Consider the following 22,932-nt stretch of genomic DNA (forward strand, 5'->3'; position numbering starts at 1 on the left):
AGTAAAAAAAGACACGAGCTTTAGCGAGTGTCTTTTGTAACTTTTAAAAAATTACTTACGAGTGTGGAATAAATTCAATATTCAACAATCACGAGTAGTGTTACCTGTTTCTACCACAATCATATTCGTTTTTAGCCGATATAAATGCGGCAGGGATACGGTAAAGACTGTATTTACCGAAATATGCAAATAAGGTGTAGTAATATTTTCATCAGCAAAAACACACTAATTAGTAAAATAATACCTCCTTAACGTCTTATTGAGTTCAAATCTTTATAGTTGCTTCCAGAAAATAAAACACAATGGCGCACTACATGTATACATGTAAAAGCATTCGCACGACACTGCATCGTCTATTTCCCGCCAGATAATCATCAAGATTACCATCAAGATCAACTTCGTTTCATACACGTTAAATCTACGAAACTCATCAGTAAAATCCTTGTCCGTCAAGATGTCTTATTAGTACTAAAGGTTAATTTAACATGTATGAAAACGTCACGTATTTTGACACAACGACAATGACGCATACGCTTTCCAACAACAGTTTTGGACCTAAAGCGGCGATCACAACATAGAATGACGTCATTTGATTATTGATGACGTTGAGAATGATGACGTGACACTGGGAAATAAGTAGTTCGGTCAAAGTTCACCGTGTCAACCAATCAGAATGCGTACAGAGTTTATACCACGTGTGGTAAAAACAGAGTGTTAATCAACAGCTGCAGTGTTTATTCAATTTCCTGAGAGTTGAATAACCCTGCCTATTGTGGTAGAAACAAGTTTCAAACATAATAATTTTTTTCAATCTGTCTATTTCAATGGGAAATATCAATAACAATAGAATGTAATGTAAGATTTTAGGAAAAAGTAACCACTGCTTATATGAATCTGTATTTTAGAACATATACAGGCTAGAGATAACACTTATATGAATCTATATTTTTAGTACATATACATGCTAGTGATAGCACTTATATAAATCTGTATTTTTAGTACATATACAGGCTAGTGATAACACTTATATGAATCTGTATTTTAGTACATATACAGGCTAGTGATAACACTTACATGAATCTGTATTTTAGTACATATACAGGCTAGTGATAACACTTTATACAGGCTAGTGATAACACTTATATGAATCTGTATTTTAGTACATATACAGGCTAGTGATAACACTTTATACAGGCTAGTGATAACACTTTATACAGGCTAGTGATAACACTTATATGAATCTGTATTTTAGTACATATACAGGCTAGTGATAACACTTATATGAATCTGTATTTTTAGTACATATACAGGCTAGTGATAACACTTTATACAGGCTAGTGATAACACTTATATGAATCTGTATTTTAGTACATATACAGGCTAGTGATAACACTTATATGAATCTGTATTTTTAGTACATATACAGGCTAATGATAACACTTTATAGACATAATCAACTAACTAGGGGAAGGTAGGGAGGAAGGACGAAAGGATAGAGAGGACAAAATGCAAAAAAAAAAAAAAAAAAAAAAAATAGAATAAAAAATTGAATTCTTAAAAGGTGGTATAAACATATTTCGAGAAATGCTACTTTTGTGTTGGTATTTGTATATTGTCATGCTCTTTATAATTTCGGTTCAGAGCGTGATCTTCATTTAAAAATTGATATGTTGTTGAGCTTGCTTTACTGGTAAAAGAGATCCGAGATTAATTAGTAACTATGAAATCAGAAACATAATTTATTTCGTTTAAACGCTATATTAAACTGTCGATTGATGAGTAATTTTACGACCCCTATGTGGGTCGTACAACAATCCCAACACGTGCGGAGCTTTTGTCCAAACATATGTTTCGTTTTGTGTTGTGTATGCTCTCTTTAATCAAAATGAGAGTCGGCCCATGCGCTGCAGATCTTTAAGAGATGTAATATCTGCCTAACTCTGCTAAGATTGGGAACAAAGTCACTACATTTCTTGTATTTTTCAAGAAGAACTTAAGATGCAATGCAACTCGCAAAGGTACTTGTGAATTCAAAAAATCACAGCCAAGAAAAGTTCCCAGGATAAACGCGTATCAAATATTAAAATGACTCCCAGAAAGAACCTGTTATATTCAATATTCAGCGACTCTTTGATGTTAAAATCCAATATATATTGAAGAGCTTTGCGAACGCTGGTATTTACATAGATGATGGAAGGGTGGAATTCACAAAGACAGAAACATTAAATAACAATGAGCAATGGTAATTAGGAGTAGACGCGCGTCTTGGTTTATGTTTTAACGGTCGGCTTTTATATCTGATGTTAGCCAAAGTTTGAGCATATAAATTAGACATTTTCGTCAATACTTACACATGACTTCGCCACACGACAACGCTTCAATAAATAATGGAAGCTAAAGACGCGCACGCGGCACCAAGTTCGCACCTAAGGACTCGCTAATTGATTTTATCATAATTATTTCAAAAGCGTGCGTGAACCAATTGAGAAGGTTTGCTTTCATCAAGTCATTTAGAGATGATGCTTTACTCTGTACCACAGATTTTATGCCTTTCAAGTGGAATCTTTATCATTTCTGTCTATGGATAAGTGATTTCGGTATGTATATTAATGACGCATAACGGGACTCCGATGTCTATCTGGTGGCGCTTTAGGAACAGAAAGCAGCATTACCGGCTACTGCTCGAAATGTAAATCGGTTCATCTTAACCTCGACATTAAATTATCGTGAATTATTAAATACCAGAAAATTTGTCGTATTTCAGTAAATGATAATCAAAGACATGACTTGCTTGGTTACAGTGTTTGACTGTTTGGTCGTCAACACCGAGGCCATCCAATAAATCTGAACATAAAAATTCCAACAGTAAAAATTGTTCAGATATTCATTGCATTTCACGTGCCCCGAAATCACATATTAATATTCATGTTTTGTGCATTGATGTTGCCATAATAATGATACAGATGTATTTTATTCATTTATGCAAAGGTGGTTTTACCGTTTAGTTTACAAAACGCATTAACTATCACAAGGAACTCAGCCGGTGGGGGATTGCATACTCTAAATGACCGAAGATCACATTTCGTTCTACTAAGAACGATAATGTGTAACCTTCTTTAATGGCATAACGGAGAAATACGGAAACCTGGTGTTATTTAATTTATCTATGTTTTATTCTTGTACCACACAATGTGTCAACCTCATAGAGCATGTTTTATAGAAACCATTTGTTAATTTTATAAAAAAAAAACGCTTTAAAAAGAATTTGAAATGAAACCTTATTAAGTAAAGCTGTTATTTACGCCTTGAAATGTTTAGTGCATGCACAATACGTACCTCATTTCATATTTGACAAGGAGCAAAGGAATTTCTCCGGAGGAAATTTATTAATGTTTTTTTTTAAGGATGAATAAAAAGCACATATTTGTTCATGGCGGTAAACGTGTAAAGCATGTAACTTTCTTCTGGTTTGACTAAACGTTGTAGAACCTTATTTAATGTTTAAATTAAATGAATTCTCTTAATTCCTTTAACGATATACCTGGTATACAACATGAAGTAAAGTTCCGGCTGACTGAGAAATATATACGAATGATTGATATAAACATATTTGTTCTTTACACATTTTTGTAAATACATTTAACATGTAATGTGTCACATTAAACCATACATTTCCACATTTTACTTGCTTTTTTAGCCTCATTAATGACCAGTAAATATATCAATTTCTAGTATCATAAATTATATTCTTAATAAAGTATTAAGTTCAGAGATATACGTTATTGTTTGATGTTATATTTTACATAATGAACCACAAATAATTTTGTTTTATTATACAACTATAGACAACAGATACTCTTATAGGATATATTAGAATTTATCCATTTCAACATAGTTATCAAAAATATTTCAAATACCCGCTGTGACTTAGTCAGGAGGTTAATCAAATAAATTTTTGTACATATAAAGCAACTATATCGCTAGAATCCATCGTCATTTATGCCGAAAAAAACCTAATTCAATTAAAGAATATCATATTTGTACGAATGAGTCACGTATTGTCACGTATTGTAGAATAAGAAAAGAAAAGGCGTCGATGCATATGTATCGTTTCTCTATAGATTTTCGCTACAATGATCATTATGCACACAAGATTAAAGGCAATTTGGTCCGCTGATAAACTCTCGATCGTAATAGACTATAGAATGGAGTGTATATATTTCTTATTTACTTACACCATTTTTATCGTGGGAAAGCGAAGATGCAGGACAACTTACACATTATTAGAAAACTTTAAACACTCTTGAACGTCATTATTTGCTCTTCCTTTTTCAACTAAATCTCGACTCTTTCGTGTTTTTTTCTAAAAGATTGAAGTTCCGGACCAAACTCTGCGCACCATGCGGGGAATACCACCGTAACACGCCGTGGTTAAATTGATTTTCTCTGTTTGTTTTTGTTTGTTTGGGGCTGACTCTGGCGTTGTCATTTACACTGTTAAGCCACCAGGATACTTGAGGACATTCGGCAGGCTCTCCTGCCTGTAGATACACCATTATGTCAACACACAAAACTACTTTACAAAAATGCACAATGTCGTTGACGACTTTGTGCTTTTGAAGGAAAGACGACATCGTTGTGTCCGCTTTGTTTGTGAAATATTACAGAAAGCGTCGAAGGTTTTTATCTTGTTTGCTAGCCCGCTTCTTATTGACTTTCTTGAAAATGTCTTTGATATGAAAGAAGATTAGCGATACAATCGGCTGGGTTACGTAGCCATGTATCAAGTACCACTCCAGATCGAGGCTCAGCGGGTTTCAAGCTTTTCAAGGACCTAGAAGCAAGTAGATCCGCCCTATAAAGATCTCGGAATGCTCTTGTCCACAATAGAAACTTTCGGCATATTGCATTTTGGAATTACATTGACGTTCTCAGTCTTCGTGTATCTAACAGTTGGCTTTTGTGTTAGTTCATTTAAAAATTCAATTGCAAAATATTCATTATGAGTGCTTGAGTAGAATTGTGTCATATTTCTGAGTTGCATTTAATAAATTTAAATTAAATGAATTATACAAGTATATCAAACAGACCCTTTTTGAGATCCTGCTTTAAATAATCTGGCATGAGATTCAAAAGGTTATAAAAAGAAAAACGATGATCAGTCGAATTTGCTTCTCTACATTGTAACTTAGCCGCTAAAGTACTCAGTTGTATGACGGGCACTATACCGTTTGCTGCTCTGAACAGGACAGAAAAAAGCCCACTGAGTGCAGCGTTAGATTATGGATTATGGATCGTTGCAACTTTCTTAATTCAAACATTATCCTCTCAGTACATTACGTTCTTTAAACATTGTCGAATTCCAGAAGATGATGTCAATGAAAAAGACAATAGACTGAGGTATATTACTCTGGCATAAATTTACTATTAGCAATTTTGAAGAAACAAAATCAGAGATTTTATATCATGGTATACATACATTTAGCAAACATTTGCTATCAAATTTTTATCTCCTTAAAGCACTGTTTTTTAAGATAAAAATAGCAAATGGTCTTCTTCATGGTCGTTAAAGATTCAAACGTGTAACTTTTTTCTTACAGAGTATTCAAACAACACAAAGATGATGGGACCAGAATGTTCTGGAGGCGTAAGCTCCACTTCCTCCACAACATCCGCAATAAAAATAGAGGATCTTACATGAGTGACAATGAAATATAAAATTAATAAAACGAGTTCAATAATTTGAACGGGTTTGTTAGATATTTAAATTTAATTAAACGGGTTTGTTAGATCCATACTATGAGTATAAGGTACTAAGATACTATTTATCTCATAAAAATCTAGTATTCATAGAAATATATTTCTATCTATTCGGGACAGACAGTATATAACCTTACCAACCAAAAAGAGAATTTATGAGATCATAATTCTCCTATAACTACCATTGGTGTAGTGATATGTATAACGTGTATTGTGATGTCGTTCTGAACGACGTCATGACGTAATGACGAAATGCGCATTTTTTGTGCGTTCTTGCGTGTTACCGGAATGAAAAATCCCGAATTGCTCTAAATATTTGTCGTATGATTTTAAAATATTGAATATCCTAAAGATGGAACATATCTGATGTAAATATTGGAACTGTGCTCATGATTTTATGTTAATTTCATGGACTTTTTTTACTGCGAATGACGTCGGAAGTTCTTATGACGTCAGAAGTACTTATGACGTCACAAGAAGAGGCTCCACTAACGGGGGCAGTGGGGAATTTGATTTGGTAATAGTGATTACAGTGTGCATTACAGGGTTGCTTAAATATAACAGAAAACATAAATGTAAGCATTAAATTGCCTTCTTCGGGTATTCATGGTCCTATATAACTTCCATGATTGCAGACAAATTAATCATTACGCTCTAACACGCGTTATTCAATTTGTCTGCAACTCTGGGAGAATAATAGAACCATAAATCCCTTAAGAAGGCAATTTAATGCTTTAAAAAAGACAATACTTTTAATTTCGTTTCTATATAAGATTGGCGAAATCAGGCTAGAATTTAATTTTTCCGTCTACCGAGACAATCGCTTGACATCATATTTTGATTATGACGTCATTTTTACATGTGACGTCACAATAGTGTTATATGTGTGTCTTACAATATTTATGGCATGCTCGTATGCATCTGGGTCGTTGAATTCAGGGAAGTAACAACTTCAAATGGTAAGGACATTGTAGAGACAGCTGAAGTGGGTTCAGATACTAATATGTCTGATCGCCTTTCAGAGTGTTAATGTCTGCTCCGTTTGATAAAAAAGCAAAGAGATTGAGAAAAAAACATGGGTTGAAAAATGTCATTTACAAATGGATTGTAACACATGTTATTCATATAAACAAATACGATATACTTTTATCGAATACTATTATTGTCTATAAAATTGTAAATATAATTTCTCTGTGCATGTTATGAAAAAGAGAAATTATCTGAATTTGAATAATAATCGTCTTTCAGAGTGTCAATGTCGACTCCGTGTGATGGAAAGCAAAGTGACTGAGACAAAAAAATATTGCAACTAACATTTCAATATAACAAGAAAGATGGGTTAAAATATCCAGGTAAGGTCATCATGATATTTCAGGACGGGTTTCATTGAAAAATAAACCGGACATTTAACCTTGGACAAATATTAAACCATATGATATTGTGACAGGATAAAAGCATAAACGGCTTAAAGCTGTTTTCGATTTTTGTTTTCACAGCTACACATAAAACAGAAACAACATTTAATCCACGTTTTCTTTATTTTGATATCAGTTTTTTACATACAATTAAATTACTACTTTATTTGCGCCTTGTTCACCTTACACCCTATCTTATATCATATCCTATTTTTTAAAATAAATGCATATCGATATAACAACAATATACACATAACATATAATATGTCCTCTCGTAAGAGGAGACTTATTTGTCGTTCTCGCACTTTCAACCACACACCTACCCTCACTTACACCTTATATATACACATCAAATTGCCAAATGGTATTATGTAACCTTAAATATAAGGGAGATAATTAGATGTATTTATTATATCCTCTTTATTTATTTCAGATGTAAGCATTGGTGTGATCATATGACGTACTTCTGTCTTATACATAAATATCCCGACATATTACCATAACCCCTCTGGGTAGCGAGTTTCAATCTAATGTGGTGTCGGTGCTTGGTACTGACTGCTCAGTGGTTGGTTGTTTTTTCTCCGGATACCTTCGGCTTTCTTCCATTACCTTAAATGACTCTGGCTTTGTTTCTTGGTAATAAAAGAGTGTAAGAGATTTTGATATTTTTGAAATTAATAAAACCATGCTACATACATGTTATCTTCCTCCATTATCGATTTAAAATTCTAGAAATGAAGGAAGAAAAAACTACTGAGCTAACAATTAATGACATTCTTCGTAAGAAACACGGGTATAATGTAACACATTTTTAGTGATCACTATATTTTAACGTAATTTAATATAAAATACTATCAATTATATACGGGAAACTATCATCTAAATCCAGATGAAATTCAGATCTCTGGTTTTACAATGAAGAGTTTCCCATTTCCTTTGTACATCACCCGCTAATTGTGTCGATCAGACGAGGATCCCCGGCCAACAACAGTCTAACACGTCCTCCTTAGTGCTGTTCCTTTGAACAGGAAGTGGAATTTGAGAAATGTAGTTTATTCGCCAGACAGTGATGCTGGTCTTTATCTCAAGACCACAGTTCCACAGATAATGGCCGCCGTGTCCGACTATTCAGCCACGTCAGAAACGCATCGCCTGTAATAATGGTTTTCCGAGTTAACCCAAAAGGTAGAAGGTAGTTAAATGAATTTTCCATTAAACAATTAGTACACTGACATGGAGCTGAAAAACCAATAGGCTATAATTTGTAGTTGTTTGCCTTTCTGGTTTTGTATCTGTTAGTGTGCGTGTTAAGTCCCGGACCGGAAATTAGTCTGATTCCGGAAATAGACAACCGTGTCGTGGAAAGTGGCGTTTTTCTCAGGAAACAATTTAGCAAGGCAGAATACACAGACGAAGACTAGATTCAATTTAGCGTCTAGGAACTCCATTTGTAGGAGAAACGATGGTGGAGAATTGAATGAAATATATTTCTAGATTATTTCTTCAATCAATTTCAGTATCTTGTGTCGTCTGCCCGTCTGAGTACAGAAAAAGTGATAAAAGACGAACTCACGGCATATTCTCATTACATCTTGTAGAGAGGCAAGCGGGCTTAAGAACTTCTAAGTCAGAGAACGATGTTCATAAGGTATCATACAGTATAGGTGGATTGGTAAGGAAATTGAATTCAAAACTTGGTGATAATTTTTTTTAAAGAAAAATGAAAAACGAGTGTTACATGACATTATGCAAGGTAAACTCTCGTCTGGGTTGTAACTTTATGTCTGTACTTTTAATGTCATTTATGCCATAGCTAGGCGAAAATTTTGACATTAATTCTTAATTCAGTAATGTATTGAAAACCTGATGAACATTAGTTACAACCCATAATGCTTTCTCTGCAAGTTCTTGTATTTATGCTTTTTATGTTTTGATGAAAACAATCTCAAGACATCACTTTACAATTGCTAATAACACTGTGAAATTGAGAACTGAAACTGTAAACCTAAACTTGGTTTCACAGTCTGACTATATGTACTCATTCCACTGCACTATAGATGTACGTGCATGTATAATGACTTGTGGCAGTACTGCCAAAGTTACTTTTGAGCTCTTTCTCTAAGCAAAATTAAAATCAATGTATTTTAAGTATAATAATTATCATCATGTTGGTATCTTTTGGTGGTGAATATAATATTAAAAGCTCTTCTTGATTGATTGGTAGGAAAATTACGGCAATAATATTAGGTCAGACCTGAATAGTGTTACATTGTAAAAAAAATAATGACACCATGGTCAACATCCCATTGCTATTTTAGGTGAATTTGAGTTGTACGGCGGGGGCCATAACTAATACAGGGATAATTTTCTGTTGGTTTAAGATATCCTTCTGTCGGTTTTGAACCGGTGTGTTATAATACTACAGTGCACAGTGCATACTGCATGGTCATTTTGGACTGAGGCTCTCTATTGTCATGGCCAACAAAGTCAACTTGAAAGAGATCTAAGTCTATACAAGAAGATAGATAAAAATTGAACAGTTTTAACGACTTTCAGTTTATTTTCGGATTTTTCTTAATGCATTAAATACATTTCAATGCTACCATATCATTGTTTGATTGTATTGATATGTGACGTGACAATCAAAATAATTTTTGATGCCTGCGTCGTAAGCCAAACAAAAATAATAATTTCATGAATGTTTTAAATGTAATTTTAAAAAAAAGAAGATGAACGCTTAACAATCTGGTAAAGAACTAATGTGGCATATGATTTCACCATCTAAATTTCATAACTAAGCAAGTTACAAACAATATCTGGCTCTGAAAGAGACATTAGGCATTAAATGTGACGTGGTGGTATATCACAGAAAAGATAAGGACATAAACCTATTAATGTATCATAGATGTGTTACCAACCGAGTGTAGTTTACAAAGACGGTTCAGGCTCGGCTTCTTATTGTAACATTCCCAAACCACATGCTCTAACTCATTTCTGTATTAATGTGTTACATTTGGCTATCCCACTGGCCTGTTCTACCGACATTGGCTCATGTAGATGTATAATATCTGTCAGAGATTTATGAAAATGGATATCCACATGTCACGTCTATAAAGCACATTCAATTTGGCCATAAAGTGGCAAAGATGACCCAACAGACAATAGATATAATGGCGAAACCATTTCTATGGCAGCAGTTTAGATTTGGTGGATGTGCTTTTCTACAGTGAACACGAGATCAAGACAGCAGCACAAAATGACAGCTAAATGCTATTAGGTATTGGATAAAGGCCCTAGATGTAATTGTGTTTGTTCATCCTCTATGTACATGACCTTATCTTGTGATTTATTCCAATACAGGACATACACCGGGGGATTGGGCATGACTGGCATATACTGTCGTCTGCTCATAATACATGCCCTCCCGCGTTATTCCCCCGACGCTCTCTCGTGCCATATCGTCGTCAAATATTCATAGCCGTTTTAACTAGATTAAACACGTGCTGCGCTTTTACTGTAGACAAATACGACCTATCAATACTTCCTGGGGACTTGTACATTCAATAGGTCACCCCCGAAGTCTCCCTAGTTCCCGGGACGTTCATGGTCCATAGAGGACCTATGACGGCACCAAATGGTCCTTTTGTACATGTATATCATTAGGGGAACAAGGCCAACAAATGGCCAGCATAATTAATATATCCCTGTCTTTTGTTGTCATTAACACAATGCGATGCATGGCAATGATAGATCTGCCATATTCAATAATACATGCGACTCATTATTGTATTAAATTGTCACATGAAATGTATTTCATTGGCTTTGACATTCGAAATTTATCGTCGTTGAAAATCATTAATGATTAGAAATAGTTACATCGATATTTTTAAAACCGATCGCTATAAAAAGGTAAAATACAAAAGTTTAAGTATTAAAACTAATTTATCAATGCTAAAGTAACATTTCAAATAACTGTATCACTATGACATATCAATTAATACTAGCTGAGGTTATCGGGTGTGACTTACAATAGTTTAGATGTCATGTCGGTTGATGATAAATTTGATACATTGTTCATTGAGAAAAAAACGAATGTGGAGAAAGAGAGGAAGCAGTTGCACTTAACAGCTGTTTGAACTTTCAAGGACTCTTATCAGTTATAGAGGGAATTCAAAATGGTCAAGAACGAAGATCCAGACGGTAAATCAAGATGGCGGCTAAGTAAATGATTTAAGAAGAGGATTAATAAAGACGGTCAAAAGAAGTGATTTAAGAAGAGGATAAAAGCGGTTAATAAAAAAGGCAAAAAAAAAATGAACCAAATTTAAGAAAACGATAGAAGAGGTTAGTCAAAATGGTCAAAAAATTATTTGAGAGAGGATCTAATCGGTAAATCAAAATAGTTCAAGTGAATAGTCGGAAAAAGAAAACCAGTCTAAATGCGTTTATCGGCCTCCCAAAAGTGTTTGCACGTTATGATTCAAGAACAAAGATGCAGACGGCAAACAAAACAAGTGATTAGTTAGTATTAAAGAATAAATACAATCACTAGGCACATCTATATAATAGTTTATGAACCAGAACATTGGTGTTTCAGAGATTATAAAGGAAAAATAGAATTGTTAGTTTCAATGTATCTCGATTTGTCTATTGATGGCTGTGTCCATCTATTATTTCTTCTTTATTTTTAGTATTATCATTTTTTTGGTTTCTTTTGACCTCTTGTTACAAATGTAAATATGTCATGAGTGAATAATAAAATCTTGAAATCTTGAATCTTGAGAATGGCCACCTGTGATCAGGAGAACTCTTTATGCTTGACTGTCTTCGAATCAATTTACTGTGACTGTTTTAACAACAGTTTTAACATCTGGTGAGACTACTGACTGTAGGATCCGCCGTCACACAACGCTCAACCTGGCCTACCTTATATATTATGTACAAGATATCCGCCAGTTTTAAATACCAACACAGGGATGCCGTTGCAGAATAGCGTGGTAGCGTACGTTCGGAACGTGTCTGCTATTGATGCTGCCACTTAGAAACTTTTGTGCATGTCATCTGTTTGCATCCATATGACAAGTGTTAAAAATAGCACCAAAATGAGCGCCAAAAAGTGGCATCGAAAAAAGCGCCAAAGCGATTATTTTTCATAGTCAGTCTATCAAGAAACAGCGTTGTGGTTATTATGCCATTATACGCTGAATAACAGTAGTTGTTTCTGATTCTGGCTTATAATAATGGGATTAATTTTACTAATACTTTCACCTTGGTCATTAGCAGCATTTTAGTTTGGAAATTTATTATATCTATTCTGATCATTTATATTAATTTTCAATTGAAATTTGTGTTCTAAAATATAATAAATTCCTAATAAAAGAATTCCTTATCATACTATTTTATTTCTGATTTTATTCAACATTTTCAAATAAATTATAAATACGTCAATGAAATACTGAAATATAACTACAATGTAATTGAAAACACATTTTTGATATGTCATTCCTATACAAAACCTAATTGAATTCGTTGTCCGCAGTACAAACAGGTGTGAATGGATAAGGACGGCCAATTGATCACGTGATTTTCCAGGAAATTGGAGTTACACCTGTTGTATCTATCTATCATCTGATATGGCCGAGTGTCAAACTAATCAGCTGACACGGATGACTGAGTTTAAACCACTTGTTAAGATCCAGCACACCTGGCTGTAACAAATATCACTTGGAATGTTTTGTCTTGCTGTAGTTATAAAACTGCTCGATATAATTGTTAATACATAATTTATATGATTTTGTCTTTCTATCGAAATCGTCACGTGTACGGTATATTTTTTTCGTCCGATTTTAGAAGAGCCGCACCTTTTGCCATCGGATAGTAGCTGTCGCACATTTTTTGAATCAGTTAATACTATGAATTATCCAAAAGGCCCCGAAATTGGAATTGGCGCGAAAGAATATATTTCATAAACAAAATGTAAACAATAATATATCAAATAAGCATCTTAATTTGCCAAATGGGGGAGGGTTATATTCAGTGTCATGGCTATGGGAAGATACACTAAAAACAGATGATTCAATATTTATAAATAAAAAACAACACATTCACTAAAATAAGAGTTTTTAAAATTAATTTTCGCACTGAGTTAATTGTTCAAAGGAATCAATTTATTTAGAACTTTAAAAATGGTATTGAAAATTCGTGATGATATTGTTTCCTTCCGCTTTGTATGATAATGTGCTACAACAATGCGACGTGAAGAATGTTCAGTTGTGTTGTATACGTATCGATCACACATTAATAATCACTTGTAACACAAGAACAATAGGTACGAGTAAATATTTATTTTACACAAAGTCTCATCAAATTCAAGAGGAGAAAAAAAACACAAGCACACGTAATTACGGAAACAGTGACGTCATAATGACTTTTTTTTGTCAAAGATGATGCCAATGTTTATCTGTTTCATAGTAGGACAAAAGATGAATCAATACATCGACCCGATAAAAATGAAACATTACTGTCTGAATTTAGTTAAAATGAATTTGACTTTTGAGAAAGAATATGGCCCATATCTTTCCGTGTGAGTAAATTAAAACATTATTTACTGTGACGAACGCACCGGAGTGAGGAATCGGTTATTAAGGTGCACGTTGGAACGTTTTGTAGTATGGCTTTCACACGTCCTTCCACAACCCTTAAGATCAATTAAGAGGCTTGCTTTTACTGTCTATTTAAACACGAAGTAAATTTTGTTTAAAAGTCGGATGTATTCTTTCAAATAAATTGATTTGTTAACTTTACTGTCCATTACTGATATTTACACACGGGCCGTCGTTCTTCTCAATCTAACAGCTAGTTTGGACCACTTGAGAGTGTGTGTAGATGTTATGTAGGAGGAAAATTGAACGATTAGATGACATTTAGTGAAACTATATGTACCTAGGACCTGTTCACATAATACCATCACAGAGCCCAGGACACAAAGTCTCCACAGGGTGCCTCGGTAACATGGCTAGTGCCAGCTCACACGATTGCTGGTCTTTTTAGACGGGGGCCACTCGTCACAAGGATTCTTTAGATTGGAACAAATATGCAATCGATATAGGGACAAAGAACCATTTAATTTGTTTTAGCAGTTTAGTGTTTCTATTGCGAGAACGCCACTCAGTATAAAACATATATTGACCGAACGGCCCAAGCAGCAATTGAGGAGCTTGAACACTCGAATGATTTGAGATAAGTGAAAAAGATGGGGTCCCAAATTATACTCGGTGGTGTGAAACTTTGGCAAAACGTTTAAAGGACGTTAGTGATCAATAAATCGTCCGACAGGGGGCACTCGAGGACAAAACAAATTGACTTATATTTAGAATCGAGTTTGTACAAATCGACAAATTACTCCGATACACTCACCCCTATTCATTTCAATTTCAATCTTAAATGATCAAGCTTTTCTTTCTTATATTTTTCTCCACCATTTTACAGGGAAATGGTTCTGGAAACGTTTCAATTGTGTCCATAGATTTCAGGAACTAATGCTGATTTTGGCTTATTCTTTCTATCATAAAACTTCCCACACCTCAGTAGGAAATTATGGCTTTAATCTCTTGTGTATATGGTCAAAACGGCAAAATTCCCATAAAATTCAATATTTTCTCAACTAGGTATCTTGGAGTGAAAAAAGCTTAAAAACGAGCACACGGACATATGATTTTTCTTCCATTTTCTTTCATAGTATGAACTCCTATTTCCAAAAAACTATATGAGAAAAAAAAACGTTTAATACAAGAAAATTTTGATTCTCAGAGGCGTACACCCTTAAGTGTTCCGGAAGAGTTCGCGTCCTCCAAATCCTCGAAGAAAGTAAGCGAGGGTACCGATTGATCTCTGAAATCTCTGGTGTGATTTAAGACAAGGAGCATAAGTGATTATTTCACTACTTCAATTTATATATTAAGTTCAATATTGCAGGAGAGATACACCTGACCACGTATGGAATCACATAAAATTATCTCTTTACTCAATTTTACATGAACATATTGACCTAATTAAATATTTTACTAGAAGCAATGATCCGTGGTAATACTGAATAATTGCTAAATGTTGCGATTTAAATTTCGCTAAATACGCGCATTTAACTCAAATTAACGAAATCTTCCGAAACGCACGGTTTTACATATCGAACTCTGTCATATAAATAACGCTTTAAAAGCAACTCGCCAATAACAGTAAATCGCGAAACTTTACATCCATAAAATATAACAAGTACATGTATACAGCATATCATCTATTCATACATATATATTATTAGATGTGAATATGAAAGTTTCATTTTCATCCCTACCAATACTTTATAATTTATTACTTTATAAGTATTTATTTAACAGGCAGAACTCCAATCTCTGTATCTAATATGGTAAGAAGAAGATTTTTACATCAATCTTGTTTATTAGTGAAGGGTCCACCATTGACAAGGAATACATATTTTCATTATATCTAATAGAAATAAAATAAAGATGATATATATATTTAAAATTAGTTAAGAAAGAAAGTGTTGATCGATACATACAATATTCTTAAATTACATAAAGGAAAAAAGGATTGCACAAAAACTTCTATAAGGAAGATTTATCTAATTCAGACCATGTACCGTTAAGATGAGTGTACTATTCGTTTGGTAGAATTAACTTCATTGTGTATAATAAAACTTTTACTCGTAAAGGAGAATATCCTTAACACCATTTAAAGTAAAAAAATGTTTATAGATTTTTAATTCAGATGACTTATAACCTGATTAGTTTGTGTTTTACTATTCACTAAGGTTTTGCTTAGAACGTTCCATGTTTGGTTTGAGAAGAAAGCCTGGAATCAGGAAGAAAAAAAGCTTCATACATAGACAGTGTTTTAAACAAATAATTTACAGAAAAGAATATGCAAATTTTGCTCTTTCAAAAAGTAAATGACACGTGTTGACCTCTATAAGGAAGCATGACGAGTAGGTATGTAAGAAAAGGACCAAAGAATACCAACCTATACCATAGGATAATAAAATTAATCACATATTGTATATCAACCGCTTTCTTTATAAATCTGCATTTAAAAAAAATATTGTTACTAGAACACTTAATGAAACGTAATCATAAAATTATAAATGACTTAAAACCATACCATAGTTTATCACATGACTGATATTTTTTTTTACACACAAATACACATAATGATGTTAATCGAAATACTATCTTTATAATGTTAAATTAAATGTGTTGAAACGTACCTTATTAATTAAATTAACGGTTGTGGAGTCATATTTTCAACAGATGAAATGTTATTGCTTTTGTCTTTTACCAAACATGTCCTCACCAGAGTATAAATATTGACACGATGATAATGTCCACCCCTAACATTTGCATACCTTTAAAATGAACACACAAACTATTGCAATACACAGATTTTTATAGAGGGATGCACTTTTGTAATTATATTTGTCATTCTAGACATTCTCACGAAGGAATGGTTACCGTGTATTTGCCCTGACAGACTGATCTGATTAACTAAGTAGGCGCCCCCCTAACATATGGCCAGCGGACTGATATATTGTCTAATCGTTCGGCTGTACCCGTCACATCAAATGATTATGACATATGGGTACATGTACGTGAGATACCCATTTTATGTGTGCACGTGCGAACGTTTTGCATTACAAGAATTTTGATGACACGGACTCAATCAAATGCTACCCCAAGTCTCGTGTCGGGACGTTGGCGAGAGTTGCATCCTCAATACAAGGCTGCAGTCAGCACTGCCAATATTTGTTTTGTTACTTTTAAACGTCACTTTCATCGCAGATCACTTTAAAAGGCGGAACGTCGGACTAGCGGCGATAATGTCTAACGATAAAAAAAAACTGAAATGAGATTTGAGACATTTGTTAGTGAAATAAAACATCGACTTGATTAAATGTAACTCGAGTTTATTGGTTATTGTAATGCATTAATTTTAGGAAATATTTGATTTCAGATAATTAATACAGCGTGATAACTTAAACTTTGTCCTATAATATTATTTCATTCGAACTGTACAAAGGAACTGGAAATGGTGTAATCATAACGTAACTGCGGTCTATCAGGTGACCAATTGTTTTCTCAAAATACGTACCCCATCTAACAAATAAGTATTTTGTTAGACCTGTGGGATGTTAATAACAACAACATTGCTGATATACCAGTTCTAAACGCATCAATGTACATTTTTGCACAAATCTTTATGCATTTGAAATGACAATTATTTTGTTGCTTTTCTACATGTCATAAACAATTACCATTATCAAAATTATTTGTATTCAATTGAATGAACGATTCCACCTGCCTGAGTTTATATTCACTGATACATTAAAGACTGTAATTGTGTGTTGTGTTTCTAAATGTCACTAGTACCAGGTAACTTAAAGGAAAAGCTTCCTAGATGTACAAATCAGTTCCCGTGCGACTACACGGAGCGCATCCAACCGTTTCATTGCAGGTAGCGAGGGGTATGTATAATGTATAAACCGTGATTAAAGTCACTCCGTACGTGAATGTGGCGACAGTTTATTTACAATGATTTACAGTATAACACTTAATTCACACACAAACGCCTGACTGACACATGACAACCTGAATTAGAAGGTTCACTAACTCCCGAAAAGTAAAATTAACCAAACTTTCCTTTGACATATCGTATGAGCTTTCTATTCTGATAAAAGAGCATTGGATACAGTAGTCTTTACCAATCTATGGGCAAAAAGAATCATAATTGGTGTTTGTTTAAATGATTATGGGTTTTCTTGACAATAGGTTTTTCACTTTCTTGCACCTTTTCACCAGGTATTTGATTGAGTGAGCGACCATTTATACACTGCCAGCCAAGTTAAAGCTATATTGACACATCAAATGTACTTCTCCACCCCTTTTTGATAGCCTTCATTAAAACTCTACGTTTTCCCCGTGTGAATAAAATAGAGATACAAAATAAAACATGTTTATTAGCGGATTGTATTATATCGAGGTGCCAATGCTCACAGATCGGGACGTTATCAAGTGGTCTGTCCGCTCCACTGTCAACACGTCCCCCTTCTATTTCTATATCAGATGCACCCGGTGTTCCCCTTTATCTCAATCACTTCAATTAAATTCAATTAGGATAAGTAAATACTAATCGTGCATTTTTAACATCTTTCACGATTTCAAGTCGTGTCTCACATAATGCTACTGTTTCTCCGCGAATCCTATATGAGCAGAGGTTTACAAACTATGTATGCTTAGCTCTTAATTACATTCAAACGTTGATGCATACTTTGTGAAGTTGATATTCCCCTGCTTATTTAAATGTGTACTTGATGTAGAAGTAGGTGTCCTATTACCCATGTTGAGCTTCCCTTAATTAATAGAGACAGACCCTCGTGTCTTACACTGAAAAAGAACATATCGTGAGGTTAGATGATATCTTGACCTGTATCATCGCTCGTCAATATACAATTCTCAATTTGTTTAGGTTTTTATCATGACTTAAGTTTAGAACACGTGTGTGTTCATCTGACTAGACAAACAAGTAAGTGTATTCAATGTTTTATCAATCTACCTTATTACGTATTCATCTATTTTATTATTCCTCTTTAAACATACCCGTTTCCATAAGTTCCGTGAGTATGTTAGTGTTGATGGTCCTTGTCTGGGGAAAATTCTTCAAGTAATAATGCAATTGTACTTTTCCTTTCCACCTTGTAGTAACGTCGTGATACCATTACCATAGACCAGTCACAGGCGTAGTAAGATAAGTGTAGATATATGAAAATATATATTTATAAGGAGAACAGAGTAAGGGGTCCCAAAAGGTATTACACATTTCCGAACTAAAATGACAATTTCAAACTTCTTGTCAATTAATATTGATACTTTTTTCCCTATCGAAAACAAGTCTCAGGCCAAACACGGTAAAAAAAGGTGCTTTAAGTATCGATAACACAGTCATCTTGAAATTATAATAACATAGTTTGAACCTGCAGATTATAATGTAATGCAAACATAACTTGAAAGACAATAGGTAAGTATTCCATTAAATATTTTCCAGAATACACGATTCAAGCTAAACATTTTTGACAAAATAAAGTTGTAATAAAATAAAGACATATTTAAGTGACATTTGAAAAATCTGAGTCGCTTTCCAATTTTATTATCGTATCAATATTATTTTATTATCAATTCTTTTGGAAGGGGTGTTTTTCTTTGGTCCGATACTGGTGTTAAATATGGGTGCATACTATGTTCGTTGTCGTAAACAAAGGTAATTGGAGTTCATACCTTAGGAATACACCAGTAAACGTTTTAAGTCATATGTGTCGTTTCATACCGACGAGTCAAGACAAACTTCACCATCAAAAATGACATTTTAAGAATTACACTTATTGTTTACAATACATGTACATAGCTTTTTTTAAATTTTATTTTATGTGAAAATGAATTGTGGTAGTACTACGAAAACTTGTATCTATATTTACGTCTAGAGTATATTGTACAGATGGTTACACCACAAAGCCATGTCGTGCTCTGTAATTTCATTCATATTTGACAGTGCTATTTACCAATTGTAAAGTAGTTGCGGATATTTTTTATGATATAAATATACATAAAGCATAAAAATAACAACTTTTATGGTGAAGGCCTGTCGTACCTCATTTTATAATAGAATTTTGTCTGTGCCTTTGAATGTTTCTCACAGTATAATTCATTAAATCGTATGGTCAACAATAAATTACCGAATAAAGAATAACATGGCGACATTTTCGGACAGTTATGGCACATAAAACTTTGCAAATATGCAATGTGTAGTAATTTATGATGAAACTCCTGAGGCACCGATGGCTTCTTACTGTCGAGATACAATACGTCGATATTGTGAATGCGGAAATCATTTAGCTTTGATAACGTGATGTGGTAGTAGTGAATGATATCATACCAAGTGATGATGACAAGGGTGAATTACGGCCTAATGGTACACTTTTCACTGTAAAATGACATAAATAAAGTCATATCTTAATGTTTCTAACGGGCTGTTACTTGTCTTACGGTTAAAATAGCATTACGACGTACACACTATTTGACATTTTAAAATACAAAATAGAGGTTATAATTTCAGAGCGTTTAAGATAAGATTGGGCTTGAGTTGTAATAGCTTGCCGGGGGCATACAAAGTGTTACCTGGGAACAAAGCCTGCCTTTCAGAGAGTCATTTTGACTGTTTAAGAGGCGAGAAAATGATCATCGTCCTAACATTAGCCTTTTCATCACCAGCCTAATCGAGAGAAATCGCCGATTACGGTGTCCACCCCCTACCTGGTGATTAGAATCCCGTGCTGGGATGATTTCCACCTACCCGACGGCTAGCAGAGCCACCATTCACATGCAGAGTCGTAATCAGCAACGGGTTACAATGCTCTGCTTAAAGGATAAATCATATTGAAAAGTTGTTGATTCTTTACCGCAAAGTGACCAAACCGTACCTCTACAGTACCGGGTTCTAATTAGGGTACCTCGACCTTTTTTAGGTAAAGTGTGTTTATCCTATTAATGGCTGGACTCAAGCCCTGCCAAATGCTACGATTTGACCTGGACCCTCAAAGGATCAAGTCCCCTCGAAAATCCTAGTTAGGGCTTGCTGAGTAGTTCGGGACGGTTGGACAATAACAGACACCTGTGCAGACAAGTTGTAAAATACACAAAGTGATCGGTGTCTAAAACACCTAATTATATCCTTATCAAAACCCTTACACATTTCAGTTCACCATATGGACTGAAACATGGTTATAGAGTTCCGTGGAATCTGAAATATGTTCATGATTTTATGTGTAAGACATTGTGGAAAATCCTGATAAATCTTTGAAAATATAGGTCAATGCAAACTTTGGAAATTATTTCACATGTAACCGAATCTCATTATAGCAATCGAATTGCGCAAATATATATACATAGATAGAATTTGGTAATATTATTTTCAAATAGCGAATAAAATATTTATGGGCATATAGAGAAAATATACTGCATCTTTACTTTTTCTTTTTTCTGGTGTAAATTAAGAAATCTAGTGTACCTAATCATCATGATGTAAGCTATCATAAGCATGTTATAATTGAATCTTTATTTTTATTTTATGTTCTTTTATTTTTTTTATGTCCAAACATAAGTTCATATCCATAAAATAAAGTCAAATCCAAAAGGCAATTTGCATACAGAATCTCTTTTTCAAAATTGGTGGTTCTACAATATTTTGTTCCGGGAGGATAAGCGACCCGTGTTACATTGCACTAGCCTACTTATTCATGTCTCAAGATGTCACAATTTATGTATGCAAAAAAAAAACATTCAAATAAAATCGCAATAAAGATGTTATCAAAAATAATATTAATATATATATAACTAGTAAGTAAACTATAAATATTGACAAAAATGCCATTTTCGTGTGATCCTTTTAATCTTGATATCCCGAAAAATTGTTTTTTTTTTCTGACATTGGTGAAGATAATCAGTTACTGTCTAAATTGTTAGGTTAGTATATAAATAATTAAGTGCTGAATTATATGTCCTTATTTAGAGATGTAGTATTATAAACGGTGGTCAATTATTAAGGTTACTGCGGTTATAATATAGCAAAGCTAAAAGTAGTTATTCTTAAGATCGAGGAAGGTGCTGATATTAAGGTATCTAAATCGCCATACATGGTGTACCGAATTGTACGGAAAGAACTAAAACGCTGAGTTTGTTCATGCATTTTTAAACAGCTACGATTATGAATTTAGACATAACATCACTACTTGTCGTCTGTCCGAAGTCAGCATGTATTTATGAAATAAAATTACTATTTACTTTACTTATGACATATAAAATGAGCGCCAGCGACAAAATTACATACTAAAACTAATATTAAAAACTATTTGATACAAAAGATTACACTGTAATTACGTATATTCTATATATTGAAGCTTTCATCTGCTATATAATTTATGTTAAAATACTGTTTTCTTTCTTTCTTGTTTACGAGTAGTTTATTGGTGGCACCATATCCTCTAAATAGCGGTTAAGAAATGATGATATCCTTATCATCCTGACCAATAACCCGGATTAAGCGTCTATTTATTAACATCATCAACTAATAACACAAGTGACTTGATCAATAGTGGTTCTATCAGCTATATCGTTGGATCGGCGCATGTCTAAATTCCGAATGAATATCGATTTAATTTCACCGATAAAGCTAATATCTCTATTCGTCTGTAAGTTTCTAGCTTGTTAATTTGTCTGATATGATATGTACTAAATTTGTCGAATTATATGATGAGTTGTGTTTTCGGATATCAAACTTATAATGTTGTTTCAATAATTGAATTATGATAAATATTCTTTACAAATAAATTACTGAAGTATATAGAATAAGATAAAGCCTAAAGCCACTGAAAACCATAGTTTGCAATGTAAAACAAGATTTATAAATATGCATTAAGATTGCTACTTGTAACCATACAAAGGGTGAAAAGTAAACAATTATGGAATAATATATTCATCATCAAAATTACATGACTAACCTTATCAACCTTAAATTAACATTTCTAAGATGTCTATGAGATCGGATTTTTGTTAATTGAGGATAGACATTGGTAAGTATGATTTGATGTAATGCATTAATTTTGTAAATATGTTAAACCTAATAATGCAAAATTTCTCATTTG

The sequence above is a fragment of the Argopecten irradians genome, chromosome 12 (genome assembly GCF_041381155.1).
Source record: "Argopecten irradians isolate NY chromosome 12, Ai_NY, whole genome shotgun sequence".
Taxonomy (NCBI): domain Eukaryota; kingdom Metazoa; phylum Mollusca; class Bivalvia; order Pectinida; family Pectinidae; genus Argopecten; species Argopecten irradians.